General features: G+C 35.9%; 1 long non-coding RNA gene across 3 annotated transcripts in view; it reads left to right on the top strand.

Annotated features, from left to right (window-relative positions):
* Positions 1-18,899, top strand: part of LOC131545642 (uncharacterized) — a 36,914-nt gene that overhangs the window by 8,526 nt on the left and 9,489 nt on the right. Inside the window, exons 3-6 of one of the 3 annotated variants that reach the window (XR_009272471.1) lie at positions 6,256-6,316; positions 8,157-8,247; positions 9,691-9,817; positions 11,432-11,637. This is a non-coding gene — a long non-coding RNA (uncharacterized LOC131545642). The remainder of the gene's footprint in view (positions 1-6,255; positions 6,317-8,156; positions 8,248-9,690; positions 9,818-11,431; positions 11,638-18,899) is intronic. The other 2 variants (XR_009272470.1, XR_009272472.1) reach the window with 2 other exon arrangements.

Raw genomic sequence — 18,899 nt, 5'->3', positions numbered from 1 at the left:
TATTTTCTATAAATGCACAAGATTTCTGTTTCATTAGGCACTATTGGTAAATAACTAGGTGAATAACAAAGTTCAGTAAATGCTAAAACTATTTACGCTACAAATTTACTACATTTTATGCCAGTTTGTTTATATTATGAACGGACTGTTTTTGCACAGCTAAAATAACTGGAAGCAAATGAAATCTGAAGCAAGCTACAAATTGAAGCCGCTTTTATGTTAAACGTAAGGTGGACATTGGAGTACACAAACTATTCAAAGATATTAGAAAAGATTATATCACAATGGCCATGATGCTCTGTTAACCTTTGACCTGTTCTGTAAACTCCTTTATTGACACCGTTCTGCCGTCAATGACACAAAAGTGCTCACGTATGCTAAACAGATATTGATTATTAACATTAGGGAAAGTCATAATTTGAAAGGGACTGAAGTAACATTTGCAAGGAATGCACTATTTTATTCTGTTTCGTTCGACCGCTTCATAAGCATCACTGTGTTTTTTATTTAACAGCAGTCTTCTACAGAGTCTTTCTGAGCTGTATCTGCTCTCCCAGCACAACTTCTTCTGCTTATTAAGATTTCAAAGATACAAACCGTGGTTCAGTAATTGCTTTCTTGAATCTGCCTTTAATAATTACACGTGGCAAACCAGCAGTGAAAATTAGAAAGGCAGAGACTAATGGAAAACTAGATTTTTTCACTGAATTAGAGAGCGGGACGATCCATATATTGACAATCCATCAAGATGAACGAGATCAGGAAAAGTGTTTTGGACTGTCCGGGAACAGCGAGGCAAACTGGGTGTGATGCAGCGTGGCACCGAGGATGCTGGGAAAACAGAGAGAGAGAGAGATAGAACGAGCATCACTGATACTGATGCACAAACACACACGAGCATCTGAGCTCTTCAGTCTGGACACGGAAGAATATCTGCTGACTGAATCATTAGTGAAAATTAATGCACATCCAGAGCTGGAAATCTGAATGTTTAATCAACATTTTTTCAGAAAACAAGACTTAATATCTTAAATCATTTCACTTGTACAGTAAATGCATCTTGATTCAAGAATGTTTAGATATTTATACTAGAAAACAAGACACAAACACTAAGCAAGAAAATCATTTTTTGCAGTGCAGGCAAAACTGGTCAATTCTGGTATTAATTCCTTCATCCTAGTGTAAAGAAAACACATTTAAGTGTTTATTTTATTGCAGTTTATCTATTTGCGTCTGTAGATTTCAGTCTCAATCCATATCTATAAAGAGTTTTTTCTCTTACAAACTTTACAGTTTTATTCCTCTCTATATTTTTAAGGTTTGTTCATATTTCATTCACACTCATTTATACATCATTTCACTCCTAAAAACGTGGTGAAAATGTGTTTTTATTTTCTGTCCGTTGACAGTATTTTCTGAATTGTGGAGTGATAAAAAGAAGAATTTATGAATCTGGCTTTATCCAATGTTCCTTATGTTTCAGAAATGTATGCAGATTAGTGCATATTTAATTAGACCATGCCCTTATTTGCATATTTAAACATTTCAGAAAACTTGTAATGTGCTGTTATTAATTAATTGGGTAAGTGTGGTGATATATGTTAGTTCAAATAACAGATATAAACCAGTTAGGCTAAATAGTAATTATAGTAATAGTTAAAAATTGGTTTAAAAGTCTATTTACTTGTAGTGTCTTGCTGTAAGTAAGATGCCACAATTACATAATCGTTCAAAGCAGTAATTAAGTCCACTCATGTTATTCTGCGTGCTTATTTTGTTGTTGTTGTGGTTTTTCCATTGTTTTAATTTTAGTTTTTGTGTAACATTATAATACCATGCGTATTTTTACTTTAAAGAAGAAACCAATCCAATGTATAGTTCACATTTGAGGCTTAACACTATAGAAAAGCAATAAAAGTTCTTCAGTTAGAGTGTTTTCAGCTTGTTTATTTTCATATAAAAATATGGCATGCAGTTGCTTCAAACAATGGTATAAACATCATTCAATGATAATCATAATTCATAATTGCAATTACAATTTCTTGACATGAAATATTGAATATTCAAATGAAATTTTGTGCCTAAAACATGTTTACAATCATTATACACACATATTTAAGCCATCACAATCACATATTCCAGACAGAAATGTGATGAGGTTTGTCATCATATGAAACATCGCAGTAATGCTTCTCTCCTGAAGTTCTTCTTCCAAACTTCTGACGTTTGTTCAGTTCCTGTCAGTAAAATCCGACCCAAAGCATCCGCCCATGTTTACGCACAGATCCACGTCTTTCCCCGCTTGACGCAAAGGTACAAATTACATGATTATGATGTATCATGTATTCGCGAAAGTCTCTTTGTTTGGGAGAAAAATCAATAGCAGAGCTCCTGGAGCGCCTCTTCCTCGCCGTTACGTTTCCAGATAGGACGGCTCTAGAATTGCTGATTCTACATTTAGAATGACAGTGATTCATATGGTGCTGCTGTCTGGTTAGCCGGCTAACTTATACCTGAGGGTCTCCAGCTGACATTTCATCTACAACTTTGGGAAAGGTTAAGGGCCGCGGGGCTGCGAGCTGCAGGAAACCTTTAGCATCGGCTTATTTTTAGACTCCGGACGAAAAACTCTGCTTTGTTTGGACTCGTCTGCCTCCAGAGGGCCGATGAGTAATTTAGCAGCTCTGTTTTACACGAGCCGTAAACAGGTAAAGTTGTTGAACTAGAGGAAGACCTGTTTCTGTTTTAAAAACAAGGAGCGAGCGGGAATTGCAAACGAATAATCACATCTGTTTAATTCCACGTGTCACGGATTATGAGGACGAGGGTTTCATCTCTCATCATGTGTTCATATGTATTGAGCGGATTTAAGAAAAACTGAATGCTGTTTCAGATGCAGTGAGCCGTTCCCCGCCCCCACCGCTCGACCTCTGACCTCTGACCCCGGGACACCCCCGCCGCATGTGTTTTGGTTGTAATTAGGGTGGCCAGTGCACCTGATGTTGACCTCAGTCTCGCTGCGGGACGATCGGCGTCACAGACGGACGGATGCTGGCTTTATGTGCGCCGCTGTAATTGCTTGTACTGTTGCACCCAGTAAAACACACAATTACAGCATTCAAACGCGATTTTGACATTTTCTGGAGAACGTGCGAGTGGTGCGTACTTGTGCAAACCCACCGATGTTCTGGGTAGGGTTATTCTAGCATCATTGATATGCTATAATAATTTTTTTAATGTACGCTGCAAAAAATGCTTTTCTGACTTAGATTTTTTTTGTCTTGTTTCCAGCCAAAATATCTAAACATTTTCTGTTTTTGTTGAAGTTTCTGTAATTTTAGTTGAAGTTTTAGTCATATTTTTTTTTTTCCAAATTTGTCTATAGTTTTAAGGTATAATTTTAGTTTTAGTTTTTTTTTTTACAAAAATTCTTGCCTTGGCAAATAGCTAAAACATAATAAGTTTGTTATATTTAATTTTATTTAAGCTAACATTGATTTTATTTCAAGCAACAAAATTGTTTCCTTCACAACTAGCTAAAATATAATAAGTTCAATGTTTTTTATATTTGATTTTACTGTATTTAAGGTAACATAAATTTTATTTCAAGTAACAAAATTGTTGCCTTGGCAACTGGCTAAAATACACGTTTAGGTTTTTAAATTTTGTTTTAATTAAGCTAACATTTATTTTATTTCAAGTAACAATTTTTTTAATGGGATCCAAAACGCTTTGGGAGACTGGAAGCCAAAAAAAAAAAAAAAAAGGAATTGCAACTTTTCTCCAAAGTCTGTCTTCTTTCCCAGAATTGTGAGAAGAAAGTCTGAATTGTGAGTTAAAAAAGAAATGCAAGGTGTAAACTCACTAACTAACTATTTTGAGAAATTCAGAATTTATATCTCGCAATTCTTTTTTTTTTTCGGTATTAAAAAATAAATAATTAAAGAAGGTAATTGTAACGTTTTTTTTATCACATAATGCTGTCTTTTCTCGCAATTCACCCTTCACTGAGAGTTTGATTGACAGGCGATCTGACCAATCACCATTATGTCTGACAAACAAACCAGACAGGAGAGTAAATTAACATCGGACTTGAACTTGAAACATGCTGTGTATTGACGACAGTTGAAACAAGATACCTTCTGATGTTCATTCATGTTTATTTTGTGCTATTTTTTGTGCTATTTTGTTTTGTCTGTTGCCACGTTGTCAGTTTGCTCTTTGCACTGCAATGTATTTTTCTCTGCGTGAGAACATGATGTGTGGCGTGAGAACAGCGTGGCTTGTCGGACATAGCAACAGTAACTAAGGAGGGTGGGTTTTTGCGAAAGGTCAATTGCGAGTTAAATTTTTACAATTTTGACTTTATTTCTCAGAACTGTGAGAAAAAAAGTTGCAATTACCTTTTTTATGTATTTATTTATTTTTATCCCGTGGTGGAAACAAGCTTCCATATAAAATACCATTTTCATGTGTTTAAGCAGCAGTGAAGGCCCGCCTACTCGCCTGTCAATCAATCGCTGTGCTACAACTGTTTTATACTTTACCAGTTACATTCAACTTCAATCCCATTCAAAACATCATTTATCATTTGATTTTTTGTGTTGTTTTACGCTTTAACAGCAGGCAGGAGCTCAGTGACAGTGAGTGATGGTCTGTATGTGCTGTAGCTGGTGTAATGCAGCTCCGGGGTCAGAGGTCAGAACTGCAGTATTTTTTACTTCCTTTGCCTTTATCCAGGCAGAATAAAAGAGCGCGTGTTTTTGTAAATGCAAACACTGACAGTGTAAATGCGTAACGATGTTTCTCCCGAGGAAGGTCGCCCTCGCTGTATTTATCTTGTAGCAGCTCCGGCTCTCCTGGAAAGCAGGCATGTCTTCAGTTTGTCTTCATTCAGCTACAGCTGTTCTTAATGCTTCCTGTCCAGAGCCTGCGGGCGCAGGAAGTGCTGCGCTGAAAACACACTTTAGCTTTTATAAATTCTTCCTGTGAAGTATTGCACATACTGTATGATGCAGTCTGTCTCAGTTAACTGCTCAATAAGTCTTTATAACTCAGTGAAAACAGTGTTGAGTGGAACAGGTGTGTGTTTCTCTAGCGTTTATCGGGTAATCAGCTTTTGTTTCCAGTCATTTTTCTGATTATTTATTTACAATGTATGATTATGAATCAATTAATTTATTTATTTTTCATAAAGTAAATGCAAATGCAGCTGTCAATGTACAGATATGATTGTACTGTAATTTAATGAAGAACTGATGTTTATAATGCAAGAACATTCATTGGTCAAACCATCACTCTATTAGATACTCAGTTGCCTTTTTTAATTTTTAAAATATTTTTCATTTTAAAAATAGAAAAAATCCAGATTATATTTTTTTACTTAAAAAAAATTTAAAATTGATTGAAGTATTAATTAATTACTTTTTTACACAATGTTTTACTTTAATCTAAATACAAGCACAGCTGTGCTTGTGTGTGTGTGTGTGTGTGTGTGCACATTTTTTTTCAGATTTTTTTCCAGATTATATTTGTTTTCTACTTTTTAGATTTTTCCCCCCAGAATTTGAATGTTTTAATTACTTTATTGCAAAATTTTACTCTAATCAAAATATAAACACACCTATTAATTTAATCATTTAATGAAGAATTGATGTGTACATAATGCCACATAATTATTACTTGCTCAAACCATCAGTTTCATTGTTTTTTTTTAAACATTTTTTCAGATTTTTATAATCTGGACAAAAGGAAAACAAAAAAGTAATAATCTGAAAAAAGGAGAATTGAGTATCTAATAAAATGATGGTTTGAACAATTAATAATGTTCTTACATTATGAAAACACCAGCTCTTCGTGAAATTATAGATCATTATAGAAAATCTGGAAAAGTAGAAAACAGTAAAATAATTAAATAAATAAAAAACTTTTAAATACATTTTTTTTTTTTTTTTTTAAATAATCTGGAAAAAATAGTATAAAAGAGAATTGAGGATCAGATAAACTGGTGGTTTGATCACATCAGCATGATCTCATTTCTTATTTTAAATTTTTTCAGATGTTTTTCTTCTAATTTTTAGAAGTTTGTTTGCTTGCTTTTTTTTCCAAATAATGTTTCTCTGTTTTCCACTTTTTCAGATAATTTTTTCCAGACTATTTATCATTCATTTTTTACACCGAATATCCGCAGCGGATTGGTATAGTAATCATCTGATGTGTCATCTGTGTTGATTGGCGTTTGTGTTTGTTTTACAGTGAATAACATCAGCTGTACGTCGAGATCGCTGAGCGAGCGTCGTAACGCCCCGCGCTAGCGGTGAGCTTTCCTCTAGTTTTTCTTCTTCATTAAGTGCGCTCTGAAGAGTTAAATAATATTAATGACCGGGAGAGTTGTTACTTACCTGGCTTTGTGCCGGCTCAAGTGATTTTATCGATCGGCGGCGGGATGTGGCACAGAACGGCAGATTATTCTGCCTCTGATATTATCAGCAGCTTAAATAAGTTGATTAGCACAAGCGCTATCTTTAAATAGATCTCGATGATGATGTTGATTGGGTGGAGCAGGACGCCATCCATCTTTTTGATCTGCTAATAACTGGAATCCATCACTGCTCGCCGCTCTCCTCTTCCTCTCTCCTGAGTGCACAGGTTTTTAGGAGAACCGACCCAGGAATGTAGGACAGCGAGAAGCGCTGTTATCTGTCAGCGGTTCTCGCTGAGGAGCGATCATCAACACAATCATCTACATAAACACACACCAAACTTCTGCGACGTGACTGTTTGTGTCAGCTGATCTTCTCCACTGTGTGACACACAGAGAAACTTTCTATGTTATGGCCAATAAATGACTGTTATTCTGTATTTTAATTCATGATAAACTAATGTCCTAGTATTACGAACACATCAGTTCTTCATTAAATTATAGATCACATATGATCATAAATCTACAAGTAGTTACAAATAAATTGTATTTTGATTAGAGGAAAACTGTGTGGAAAAAATGCATTGATCTGAAAAAAATCTGAAAAAGTAGAAAACAGAATAAAAGAGAACTGAGTGTGTAATAAACTGATGGTTTTAAACACAGCAGTTATTTAAATGATAGATCATTACTGTATGATCGTTTCTATAAATTAATAGCTGTTTGTATTTTATTAAAGTAACTTTTGTAAAAAAAAAAAAAAAAAATTAAGTAGAAGACAGAAAAATATAATCTGGACAAAAGGAAAAAATTAAATAAAATACAAAGAAAATCTGGAAGAAAATAATTTGAAAAAAGGAGAATTGAGTATCTAATAAACTGATGGTTTGAACAATTAATAATTTTCTTGCATTATGAAAACACCAGCTCTTCGTGAAATTATAGATCATTATGGCGTTTGTATTTTGATTAGAGTAGAACTGTGTAAAAATGTATTAATCTGAAAAAGTAGAAAACAGAAAAATAATTAAATGTAAAAATATATAATTTTCTTTAAAAAATATATATTTAAAAAAAGAATCTGGAAAAAATAGTATAAAATAGAATTGAGGATCAGATAAACTGGTGGTTTGATCACATCAGCTCATAAAATTATATTATTAAAGCATGATCTTATATGTAAATTAACAGCTGTGTTTGTATTTTATGATATTGTATGAATTAAAGCATAGTCTTTGCTAAAGGAGCAAGTTTGCCGTCGTGTTTATATGAGCAACCGTTCCTCATTATAATGCCGGTGGATGCTACAGTAGTTAGAGAGTAACTAGTAACCAGTCTGTTAAACAGTAAACAGTGATTAAACATTCAGTATTAGGTGCATAAATAAATATAGTACAAAAAAAGTCATAAGTTTAAGTATATCAATAAGTGATCGACATTTCACGTGTCTAAACTAAAATGATGGAAATGATCATTTGAGAAATGGCATAGAAATTCAGACACACCTCAAAGGTCATGTAAATGTTTGTGAATTATTAAATTATGCATAAATGCGCACAGCCGTGCTCTGACATGCGGCGAAGAGTTAGAGCTGAATTACAGCAGTCTTTAATTTTAACATTGAATAGAATTTATTTAAAAAACTCTGTGAATGTGTAGCTCTAACGAGGACTCCAGTAGATGAATGATCAGTGCTCAGATATAATTTTGTGCATTTTTGCCTCTATTTTGACAGAAGAGTTTTAGGAGAGACAGAAAGCATGAGAAGAGAGGACCGGGAGACACCTCGAGCTGCGAGTCGCTCAGAGCCGAAGTCACAAAACCAGGTCATATTAGACTATATATTATATTATTACATTACAATAAAACTTTATTTTCTATAGCACCTTTAAAAGTTGCATCTAAAAGCACTTTACAATAAGACAACAAAAGAGAAATGCGAACATGCATTCATCAAAAAGAAATGCATTTAAATGCACAACAATACAAATAAAAACATGATATGAACTGATGTAAATATTCTGACCAGATGCAGTAATTATAAGCATGCTTTTCATGTATTAAAATTCTGTATTATTTTGCACAAATGTATTAAAACTAAAAGCTGAAATTCTGACATTATAATGTACAGAATTAAAAATGGATATTCATTTTGAGCTCAATATTAATTTTAACAGTGTTACAAAATTATTAGTGTTTTTAACTTTAAGTGAGTGTTAGATGACAGAAAGTGTAATCTAAATGCAAAAATGAGAGAAATAAGCATGTACAAATTAAATATCCAACATCAGTCAATATGTATTTAATATTGATTAATACTGGCATCATAGGAATTTTTTTTCCTGGAATTATTTTTGAATTTTTATCATACATTAAATTGAAAGGTTCTATAATTGTTATTATTACTAATGTTGTTTTAAGTCTATATGTATAATTTTGTATGTTGATTGTTTTTAAGACAAAATTGTTACTGTAAAAAATGTATTGAAATGATATTGTAATCGTAATTGTTTTGTCAAATTTAAACACTGTTGATTTTGCCATGAATATAGCCATTGCTGCTGATGGTGTTAAATCCTAAATAAATAGTTAATAAAATAGATAATAAATAAATATTGACTGATGCTGATACATATGTGACCCTGGAGCACAAAATAGCAATATCCAACAATACATTGTATTGCAATACATTGCAAATATATCAAAACTTAGTTTTTGATTAGTAATATGCATTGCTAAGAACTTCATTTGGACAACTTTAAAGGTGATTTTCTCAATATTTAGATTTTTTTGCACCCTCAGATTCCAGATTTTCAAATAGTTATTATTAAGCTTTCAGATGATGTATAAATCTCAATAAAAAAAAACTGACCCTTATGACTGGTGCAGGGTCACATATACTGTATACGGTGCATAAAATCACTAATATTGTCCAATAACCACAGATAAATCTGCATGTCTGTTTGAGATTCCTCCTGAATCAGTCGGTCGGTTCATTCGCACTGATCGCTGGTGTAAGTGCAGTTAAACTGTTCAACAAAGCAGCCTTATTCTCTCCGCTCCGAGCGTTATTGATATTGTTGGTTGTTTTTTTCCAGGCTGGCAGAAGCTTTTCCTGCTTAGCCAACTGTGAACAGAACGCTCGGCCTTAATTTGATTAAACACTTTGTTAGGAACAGCAATTAATGCAGTTTCTCTGGCCATTTTTAATGGCTCGCAGCAATTAATACATTGGATCTTGTTAATTATTCTGCTGTTTTTGGTCATAGGTGATGGTTCCAGCGGAGATGTTGTTCGGGGGGGCGAGAGCGCTGTCACGGCCTGAAAGCTCAGCACACTTGAAGCTGGAATCCATTTATTCCCCAGGCCAGGCCTAATTACCCCTCTCTGCCACAGGTACGGAGCGCCTTCATCCCGGCCCGAGCCCGTTTGCACCCAACCAATAGGAAAAGATTAATTGTTTGCTTTCTTTTGTATCTCCGGGGACACGGGTCACTTAATAAAGAAAAATAATTCTCCCTCGCACCCGATTGGGCTTATTTCCCCAAAATGTGTGTGGACACGAGTGCGGGGGGCTTTTGTTCTCGTTAGCCATTACATTCGAGCGGGAATGATACAGGAATGAAGGAAAATTGATGAGCATCGAAGCGCCGTTGGGCACGAGTTGTATCATCATTTGTACGGCCATTCTCCTTTAATTCCCCATTATGGAAGTGAAATTAGGCCGGCTGGTGGCTTGCTCGCTCGCTCGCTGTTCTCCATTGGATGCATAATAACGCAAAAATAGAGGTGCAATTAGAGATCTGTGTTAATTGAGCGCCGCAGCGTTTGCTGAGTGAACACATCACGGCCAGAAAGGCATTAATGGCAAACGCTCAACGCAGAGGTCAATAAACGCATGCGGAAATGCAAATGGCACTGTAACGTGTCAGATAACTGACCTTTTGTGGAAAAAGACTGATTCACCGACACCCCATTCATCACTAGAGCAGCGCCTGAAGAATTAAAGGCGTTTATGGTTGTAAATGAAGCTCCTTTCAGATGTTTTTATTTGTTTTCTTTCTGTCAAGCGATTACAGTTTTTCATCTAATTAATTACATGATGTACCGATTAATAAATTCATCACACATCGAGTTTGGCTGGGAATTTACCCCCCAAAAGATCATTTAAAGTCATTATTGTGTTAAATGAGAAAAGCATCGCATAGACATTACAAAAAGTAGTTTTAGAAAGAAATATTTAGATTCAACATTGCATCATAATGCTGATTGAAATAAATGATTTTGAAAAGAATGAAATGATACTCTAAATATGAAAATAAAAGCACCAGTAGTTGGCAGCAAGTCACTGTCTTAATGAGTGAGTCATTGAATCATTCACTCATTTGATTCGTTTAAACAGCTGATTCATTTAGAAATGAAGCAAGTGACTCACTTTATGAATGAGTCACTGAATCATTGACTCACTCGATTTGTTCAAACGACTGATTCATTCGGAAATGAAGCAAGAGACTAGCCTTTATGAATGAGTCACTGAATCACTTCCTCACTTGATTCGTTCAAAGCCATGGATTCAGTAATGAATCACCGCTAATATGCTCAAAAGTTCTGCTGTGGCTTTGATTGGAAATATTTTCATTTGCGAAATTGAGCAAAAACAGACAATATTGAATCTAAAACACAATATTAACGTCTTGTTTATTGAACTGTTGTTCAATCACATTTGCAGTGGTGTGATATTGCTAAACTATATCATAGGATAGAAATATAAGAAGTTTATATTTCTTTTGCCCTTTTTGTTTTTTTGCCCTTATATCTTGAATTTTAGGCACATTTAACTGCATTCTAATAGTCAGTCGTCCTACATCATGTTCATCAGATGCCTTAATAATTTTATAACTTGATCATTTTAACATGTTAAATCGTCAGCTCTAATTTTCTTATATATTATTTTAGTTTATCAAATAAAGGCTGGTGTTATTGATGCATTTGTGTCTTTTTCACATCTAGACTCTGAAAGCGACTTCTGGTTTTCTGTGCCGGATCAAAGAAGACGGATGTCGGGCGATTGGGCCGCTGACATAATGCACTGTGGCACGCAGCTTGCTTTTATTAGCACAAGCCTGTTATTTCCCCGCGACTCTAAGTGTAGACGGGCAGTGATAAATGCTGTCGCACACGCTTGATGCGATTCATTTGTCAACGGCCTGAAAAAGGTTAATCAGTATTCTCTAGCCGGGTTACGGCCCTCCGTCTCCCTCTCAGCAGTAATTGTGGTCCTGTTACGGACAAACATGTGCAGCTGGGGACCCGAGTTACGTGCAATTATATTTCTGTCCATCTGCAGGGGAAAAATCATAATCATAACAGCAAACACAACGCTCGCATGACGTCGGCTCGCTTTCATAATTTATACTGCGAGTATTTCACGCGCAGACCTGAATGACCATGGGAAACGCTGGGGAAAATCAATGTAAATTCATATTTCATAAGGCCATAATTGCGTTTGAAAGTGTGTGGTGGTCGTTTGTTTCAGCGGACGGCTGCTGACAGTACCATACATTTGAGCTCCAGCTCTTATTTCATCTCACAGGCCTTCGATCTCCCAGCGCTCGTCTTTTTACCGAAAACAAGGGGTTTGTTGTCAAAGAAAATGGGGCTTTTTTTTAACACTTGACAACGTTCTATCATCTGTGAAGTTATCGATTTGCCAGTGTTTTAACCATCAAACTGGATCTGTTTGAGCGACTCTGGTTTTTAAACAATTTCTTTGACAGGCGAGGCGTCACAGCAATTGCCCCGCTTTTAAAGACAGTATTTCAATTTGCCGAGAGCCCTTCAAGTGAAGCGTGGGGCCCCTTTGAAGGAGTATCAGAGCGCCGAGGGGCCGACAGAGTTGTCACGCTACGAGCAAGCTAAAAAATGGAGCGCCTTTGCTTTATAGATTGCTGTTAGGTCAACAAAACTTTGGCAGCATTGATTAACTTGACAGTGAATGCAGCAGTACATTTATCACTAATAGCCGGGCCGCAGAAAATCTAATAAGAGCCAAACAATCCGCATCTTCCCAAACGCATCCGTCCAAAAAAACAGGAGCCAGACGTGCCCCGCTGTCATTAATTGAAGCTAAAAAGTGGATTCTGTCTTATCTGGCTCTCGCAGCGGTTAAAGAGTTCAGAAAGCCGGCTCGGGGATTGTGTTGTTGGGACTCTGATTTGCATGAGCGGCTATAAAACACTCTGACCGCACGTCACAGTTTCGCAGAGAGCCTCATCGATTTGTTGTCACCTGGGCATCAGCTTCACTCCTAGGATTCAATTTTTTTTTTTTTCGCCCGTTTTGCATACGCTATCGACCGGGAGCGGGTAAATGAGCAGAACGCGCCGAGACCGGAGGATGAATTGTTTACTCGCATAAAAATAACCTTTCAATAGTGGAAGATGCATGGCGCGGGCCTGCGCTGGCGTTCTGCTGCCCCAAGCAGATGGCATTCAGCTGCTATTGATCCGGCACCAGAACCGGCCTGTCCATCCCAAAGCCTTCCTAGAAATTAAGAGACACGCGGCCGATCGCAACACTTCATAAACGTCAGCCGTGTTTTCAGCGGCGGCTCGTCGCTTGATTTGATGCACGTGATAAAATATCATCTTCACTGCTGATTTAACCCTGTAAAACCTGATTTTGAAATAGAACAGTTTGATTCATCAGGCTTTTGTGGCTCATATAGTCTGATATAGTGAGAATATTAAGAACTCAAGCTGAGCAAAATATGTGACCCTGGAGCACATTTTGTGAAATTGAGTTTTATGCATCATCTGAAAGCTGAATAAATAATCTTTCCATTGATGTATGGTTTGTTAGGAACGGACAATATTTGAACTGGAATCTGAAGGTGCAAACAAATCTAAATATTGAGAAAATCTCCTTTAAAGTTGTTCAAATGAAGTTCTTAGCAATGCATATTACTAATCAAAAATTAAGTTTTGATATATTTACGGTAGGAAATTTACATATCTTCATGGAACATGATCTTTACTTAATATCCTAATGATTTCTGGCATGAAATAAAAATTTATAATTTTGATGCATACAATGTATTGTTGGCTATTGCTGCAAATATAGCTGTGCTGCTTATGACTGCTTCTGTGCTGCAGAGTCATATACGAATTTGGTGCAATTCTGATGATTGCAATGTAAATCAATGAGATCTTAATAACAGTACAGCAGATACTGATCTAAATATCATTCATCGCTCTATATCGTTAATAATATGACTTAGTAAGATGAGACAAACATATAATGCAATGCAATGCCGATGGAGAGATGAAGGAATAAACGCTCCTCAGAAGATGTGAGATGAAGATCATTCCTCCGCTGAGGAACAGTGAAAGTAAAGCTTCTGGAAACAAACGCTCCTCAAAAGATCTAACTGTGTGAAGCTAACTGAGACTCGTGTTTGATATACAGTATATCTGCATATTTATTTGTTGTTGTTATTTCAGAGTGACCATCAGCGTAACTAAACAATTAGATTCCAAATGTTTAATGCAAAATACAGTAAAAGTCTAGTTAAGTAATTTTTCACTTAGGATGAATGACTTATTTTTATTCATATTCACCTGTATAATAATAACCCATAGCAAATATTGCTGTTTGATACAAAATTGTAATTCAATAAATGTCCCACAAAGGAAATTCATCAAGGTTTGGAACAACATGAGCGTCAGTAATAATGACAGAATTTAACTGGACAAATGACCAATGGGGCAAGAAAAATAATCTTGTTTAGCCTTTGAAGTAAGATTATTTGTCTTATCCCATTGGTAGATATTTTTGCTTGTTTCAAGCAAAAACTAACACAATTTTAATATCTTAAATCATTTTACTTGTACAGTAAATGCATCTTGATTCAAGAATGTTTAGATATTTATACTAGAAAACAAGACACAAACACTAAGTAAGAAAATCATTTTTTGCAGTGAATTAAAAGCTGCTGCTTTATTTGATATCAGCGGTGAATGCATTGGATGCATCGTCCAGTCCTGCTATTAACATGAGTGGCGTTTTCATGCATCTGAGTGACTGAATGGAAATCATCAGGCGATAATGAAGCGCTGATGCGCGATCAGGTTATCCGTACCAGCATCCATTGTTTCAGGGGTGTCTGCTCCTCCGGCCCGATCGCCCGTCTCAGCGTCACCGTCTCCCCGAGCCCCGGCCCTCGGCGCTAATTAGTTTCAGAGGGAGCCGAGAACGAGCCCTTCCCACACATCTGAGAGAGGAGAGCTCACATTAGCCAGACAAATACAGAGCGGCCGGCTGTAAAACTGCCGTATCGAGGGCTTCTAGAGAGCATCAGATCCTCGGACACCGCAATCTGTTTTCATTTGCCCCACACCTAACTTCTCCAGAGCAGAACCTCTGGTTTCCAGTGTCGTGCCAAGGTACTTACCCTGGATAAAAAAGTGTACACTCTTAAAAATAAAGGTGCTTCACGATGCCATAAAAGAGCCTTTTTTGTCTAAATGGTTCTATAAAGAATCTTTAACATCTGAAGAACGGTTTCTGTTTCACAAAAGGTTCTTTGTGGCGAAAGAAGGCTCTTCAGATTATAAAAAGGTAAGAAAGAGATGGTTCTTTGAAAAAATTTTGATTGAATGGTTCTTTGTGGAACCAAAAATGGTTCTTCTATGGCATTGCTCTGAAAAACCTTTTATTTTTAATAGTGTACCCTCAGTCGAAAATACAGTCCCACTATAACTTTTGCCAGGTATCAAGAAACTTGTTCATGTTCATCACTGCACTGCAAAAAATGATTTTCTTACTCATTTCTTAAAAATTATTTTTTGAATTTACTGTACAAGTAAAATTATTTTAGATATTATGTCTTGTTTTCTGTGAAAAATAAAAATAAAATTGTTAGTTTTTCCTTAAAACAAGCAAAAATATCTGCTAATGGGGCAAGAAAAATAATGTTGTTTAGCCTTTGAATTAAGATTATATTTCTTGCCCCACTGACAGATATTTCTGCTTGTTTTAAGGAAAAACTAACAAAATTTTGATTTTTTTTTTTTCAGAAAACAAGACATAATATCTTAAATCATTTTACTTGTACAGTAAATTCATCTTGATTCAAGAATGTTTAGATATTTATACTAGAAAACAAGACGGAAGACAGTTTTTTGCAGTGCTTGTTCCACAGTGAATTATTTTCAAAATCATTTAATAATGCATTGCATTTAAATACCCAAAGAGCAATTGCAGTATACTTGTCTTATCAGAATATGTACCCCCCCCATGTACAGATGATGGTCTGTCCTCAAGTGTTTTATTTCATGAATACTTCACATCATGTCTAATAACTGGTGAATATAGACAAGTTTCTTGTTACCTGGCAAAAGTTATAGTGGGATACATATCTTTTCAGACTGCATTTTCGTCCGGGGATACACTTTTTATCAGAGGTAATTACCTTGGCACGAGTGACGGTCAGACCACCGGCGTGATTTTACAGCATGATTAGTGGTGCTGGGAATATTCAAACAGCTGCTTCTTCAGGTGATTCTCGGGCCGTTCTCAAATCGGCTGATTTATTAAGCAACACTTTCTTTTCTGGCTTCTGAGGCCGTGATGAATGTGGCGCTATGCATAAATTTACCACAACGGCTCCGGCGTGAACACTTTATCTTAATGATTAAACATTGCCCTGATCAGTGGCCTAACTGCTTTCATCTATCCTGCGCGACTAAACTCTGTCAACGGCGTTTTAGAGTATTTAAGAGCTTTGGAAGCGTCTTTAAAACATAGGGTGGCCGTTTCTGTGACACCAAAGAGAAAGACACTTTGCAGGATGCAAATCTGGAAAATAATCACAAACATGTAAGCAGTGACAGAAACTTTCCCTATAGTGAAAAATAAATATACTTAAATGTATTTGAAATACATTTATTTCATGCCAAGTACATGCCAACTAATTTTAATGCACTTTAATTGTGCAGAAGTAGTGCTGAAGTACAATTAAAGATATGCTTAGTATATTTTATAGTGCTAAAATGGAACTATACTTCACGTACACTTTAAATATTTTGCATTTAAAGTCTGATGTTATTCAAAGATCATATAATCCTCATCAAAAGTGTCATTAAAACACATTTTAGACTTAATATTAAGAAAAGTGCATTGTGCACAAGTAGTATGCCAAGTAAAGTTTAATTATAATTTTTATATATCAGTAAGTCTTGAGTTATCTGTCAGTAAATATGTTAATAGATTTGAACTATATTTAGTATGAAATAAATGTATTTTAAATATATTACTTCTTTACTAGGGTTGCCAGAACATTTCCATATTTAAAACGATTTCCTTTACAAAGGCAACTTTTCTAAACTTTTTATGTGTTCCCTTTCTTTTAATTTATTCAGTAAGTGCATTTAGAATAATAATAGGGCTGTAACCAATCAAATTAAATTAGACAAAATCCACAGAAACTGCATCTGACCTAACCTGGCATTTAGATGTACAGTGGGGCAAAAAAGTATTTAGTCAGCCACCAATTGTGCAAGTTCTCCCACTTAAAAAGATGAGAGAAGCATGTAATTTTCATCATAGGTATACCTCAACTATGAGAGACAAAATGAGGAAAAAAATCCAGAAAATCACATTGTAGTATTTTTAAAGAAGTAATTGGTAAATTCCTCGGTAAAATAAGTATTTGGTCACCTACAAACAAGCAAGATTTCTCAGTAGCCCCTCACCGCAGAACAAAAGATCCAGGGGGCGGGGTTGGATCCACATCCAGGGGGTGGAGATTGGTAGGTTTAGGTAAATGTAAGGTGGGAGGAGTTGGATCTAGATCCAACCACACCCCCTGGATCTTGTGTTCTGCAGTGAGGACCATCTCAGATTTCTGGCTCTCACAGACCTGTAACTTCTTCTTTAAGAGGCTCCTCTGTCCTCCACTCGTTACCTGTATTAATGGCATCTGTTTGAACTCGTTATCAGTATAAAAGACACCTGTCCACAACCTCAAACAGTCCAACTCCAAACTCCAGCATGGCCAAGACCAAAGAGCTGTCAAAGGACACCAGAAACACAATTGTAGACCTGCACCAGGCTGGGAAGACTGAATCTGCAATAGGTAAGCAGCTTGGTGTGAAGAAATCAACTGTGGGAGCAATTATTAGAAAATGGAAGACATACAAGACCACTGATAATCTCCCTCGATCTGGGGCTCCACGCAAGATCTCACCCCGTGGGGTCAAAATAATCACAAGAACTGTGAGCAAAAATCCCAGAACCACACGGGGGACCTAGTGAATGACCTGCAGAGAGCTGGGACCAAAGTAACAAAGGCTACCATCAGTAACACACTGCACCGCCAGGGACTAAAGTAAGAAGCATTTCAAGGTCCTGGAGTGGCCGAGCCAGTCTCCAGATCTCAACCCCATCGAAAGTCTTTGGAGTCCGTGTTGCCCAGCGACAGCCCCAAAACATTACTGCTCTAGAGGAGATCTGCATGGAGGAATGGGCCAAAATACCAGCAACAGTGTGTGAAAACCTTGTGAAGACTTACAGAAAACGTTTGACCTCTGTCATTGCCAACTAAGGGTATATAACAAAGTATTGAGATTAAATTTTGTTATTGACCAAATACATATTTTCCACCATAATTTGCAAATAAATTCTTTAAAAATCCTACAATGTGATTTTCTGGATTTTTTTTTCTCATTTTGTCTCTCATAGTTGAGGGATACCTATGATGAAAATTACAGGCCTCTCTCATCTTTTTAAGTGGGAGAACTTGCACAATTGGTGGCTGACCAAATACTTTTTTGCCCCACTGTATTTACACAGACTGTTCACAACTGCATAAACAGTGATATAAGATTTATGATTTGATAACAAATATTGCTTTCTTAACTCTTCTGAAGTTAAAACATTGGTTTTGTGTTGTCTAAAAATGAATGTAAACAAGTTTGAAAACATGGCATCTTTTTTGTTATTTTGAACAATTGTCATTTCATGCTCTAAATAATATTTTTATTTAGAAATTGGAAGTATCATCAGTAGTTTACAAAATAAAGCAAAAATTACATTTTATTCAAACACACACTATAAATCGTAAATAAAGTGGTCTCTTATTTTTTTCCCATAGCTGTATATGTATATATACATATATATATATATATATATATATATACCGTATGTGTGTATGAAAGTAAAACTACCAGTAGGTGGCAACAAGTCACTGTCTTTAATGAGTGAGTCATTGATTCTTTAATTGAAATGATTTGATAAGTTGAATGATGGATAAGTCATTGAATCATTGACTCAACCAATTCATTCAAAAATGCATTGTTGATCAGAGATGCAAACGTTCAGCTGTGACTCTGTTCAAAACTATTCTGGAGCAAAACCAGTTTAAATTGGCTAAAAATAGTTTTAAATATTGTGTCTAAAAGAATGTTTAGATATTAGA

Source organism: Onychostoma macrolepis, chromosome 08 (assembly GCF_012432095.1).
Source record: "Onychostoma macrolepis isolate SWU-2019 chromosome 08, ASM1243209v1, whole genome shotgun sequence".
Classification (NCBI taxonomy): Eukaryota; Metazoa; Chordata; class Actinopteri; order Cypriniformes; family Cyprinidae; genus Onychostoma; species Onychostoma macrolepis.
This window is presented reverse-complemented; position numbering and strand designations above follow the sequence as displayed.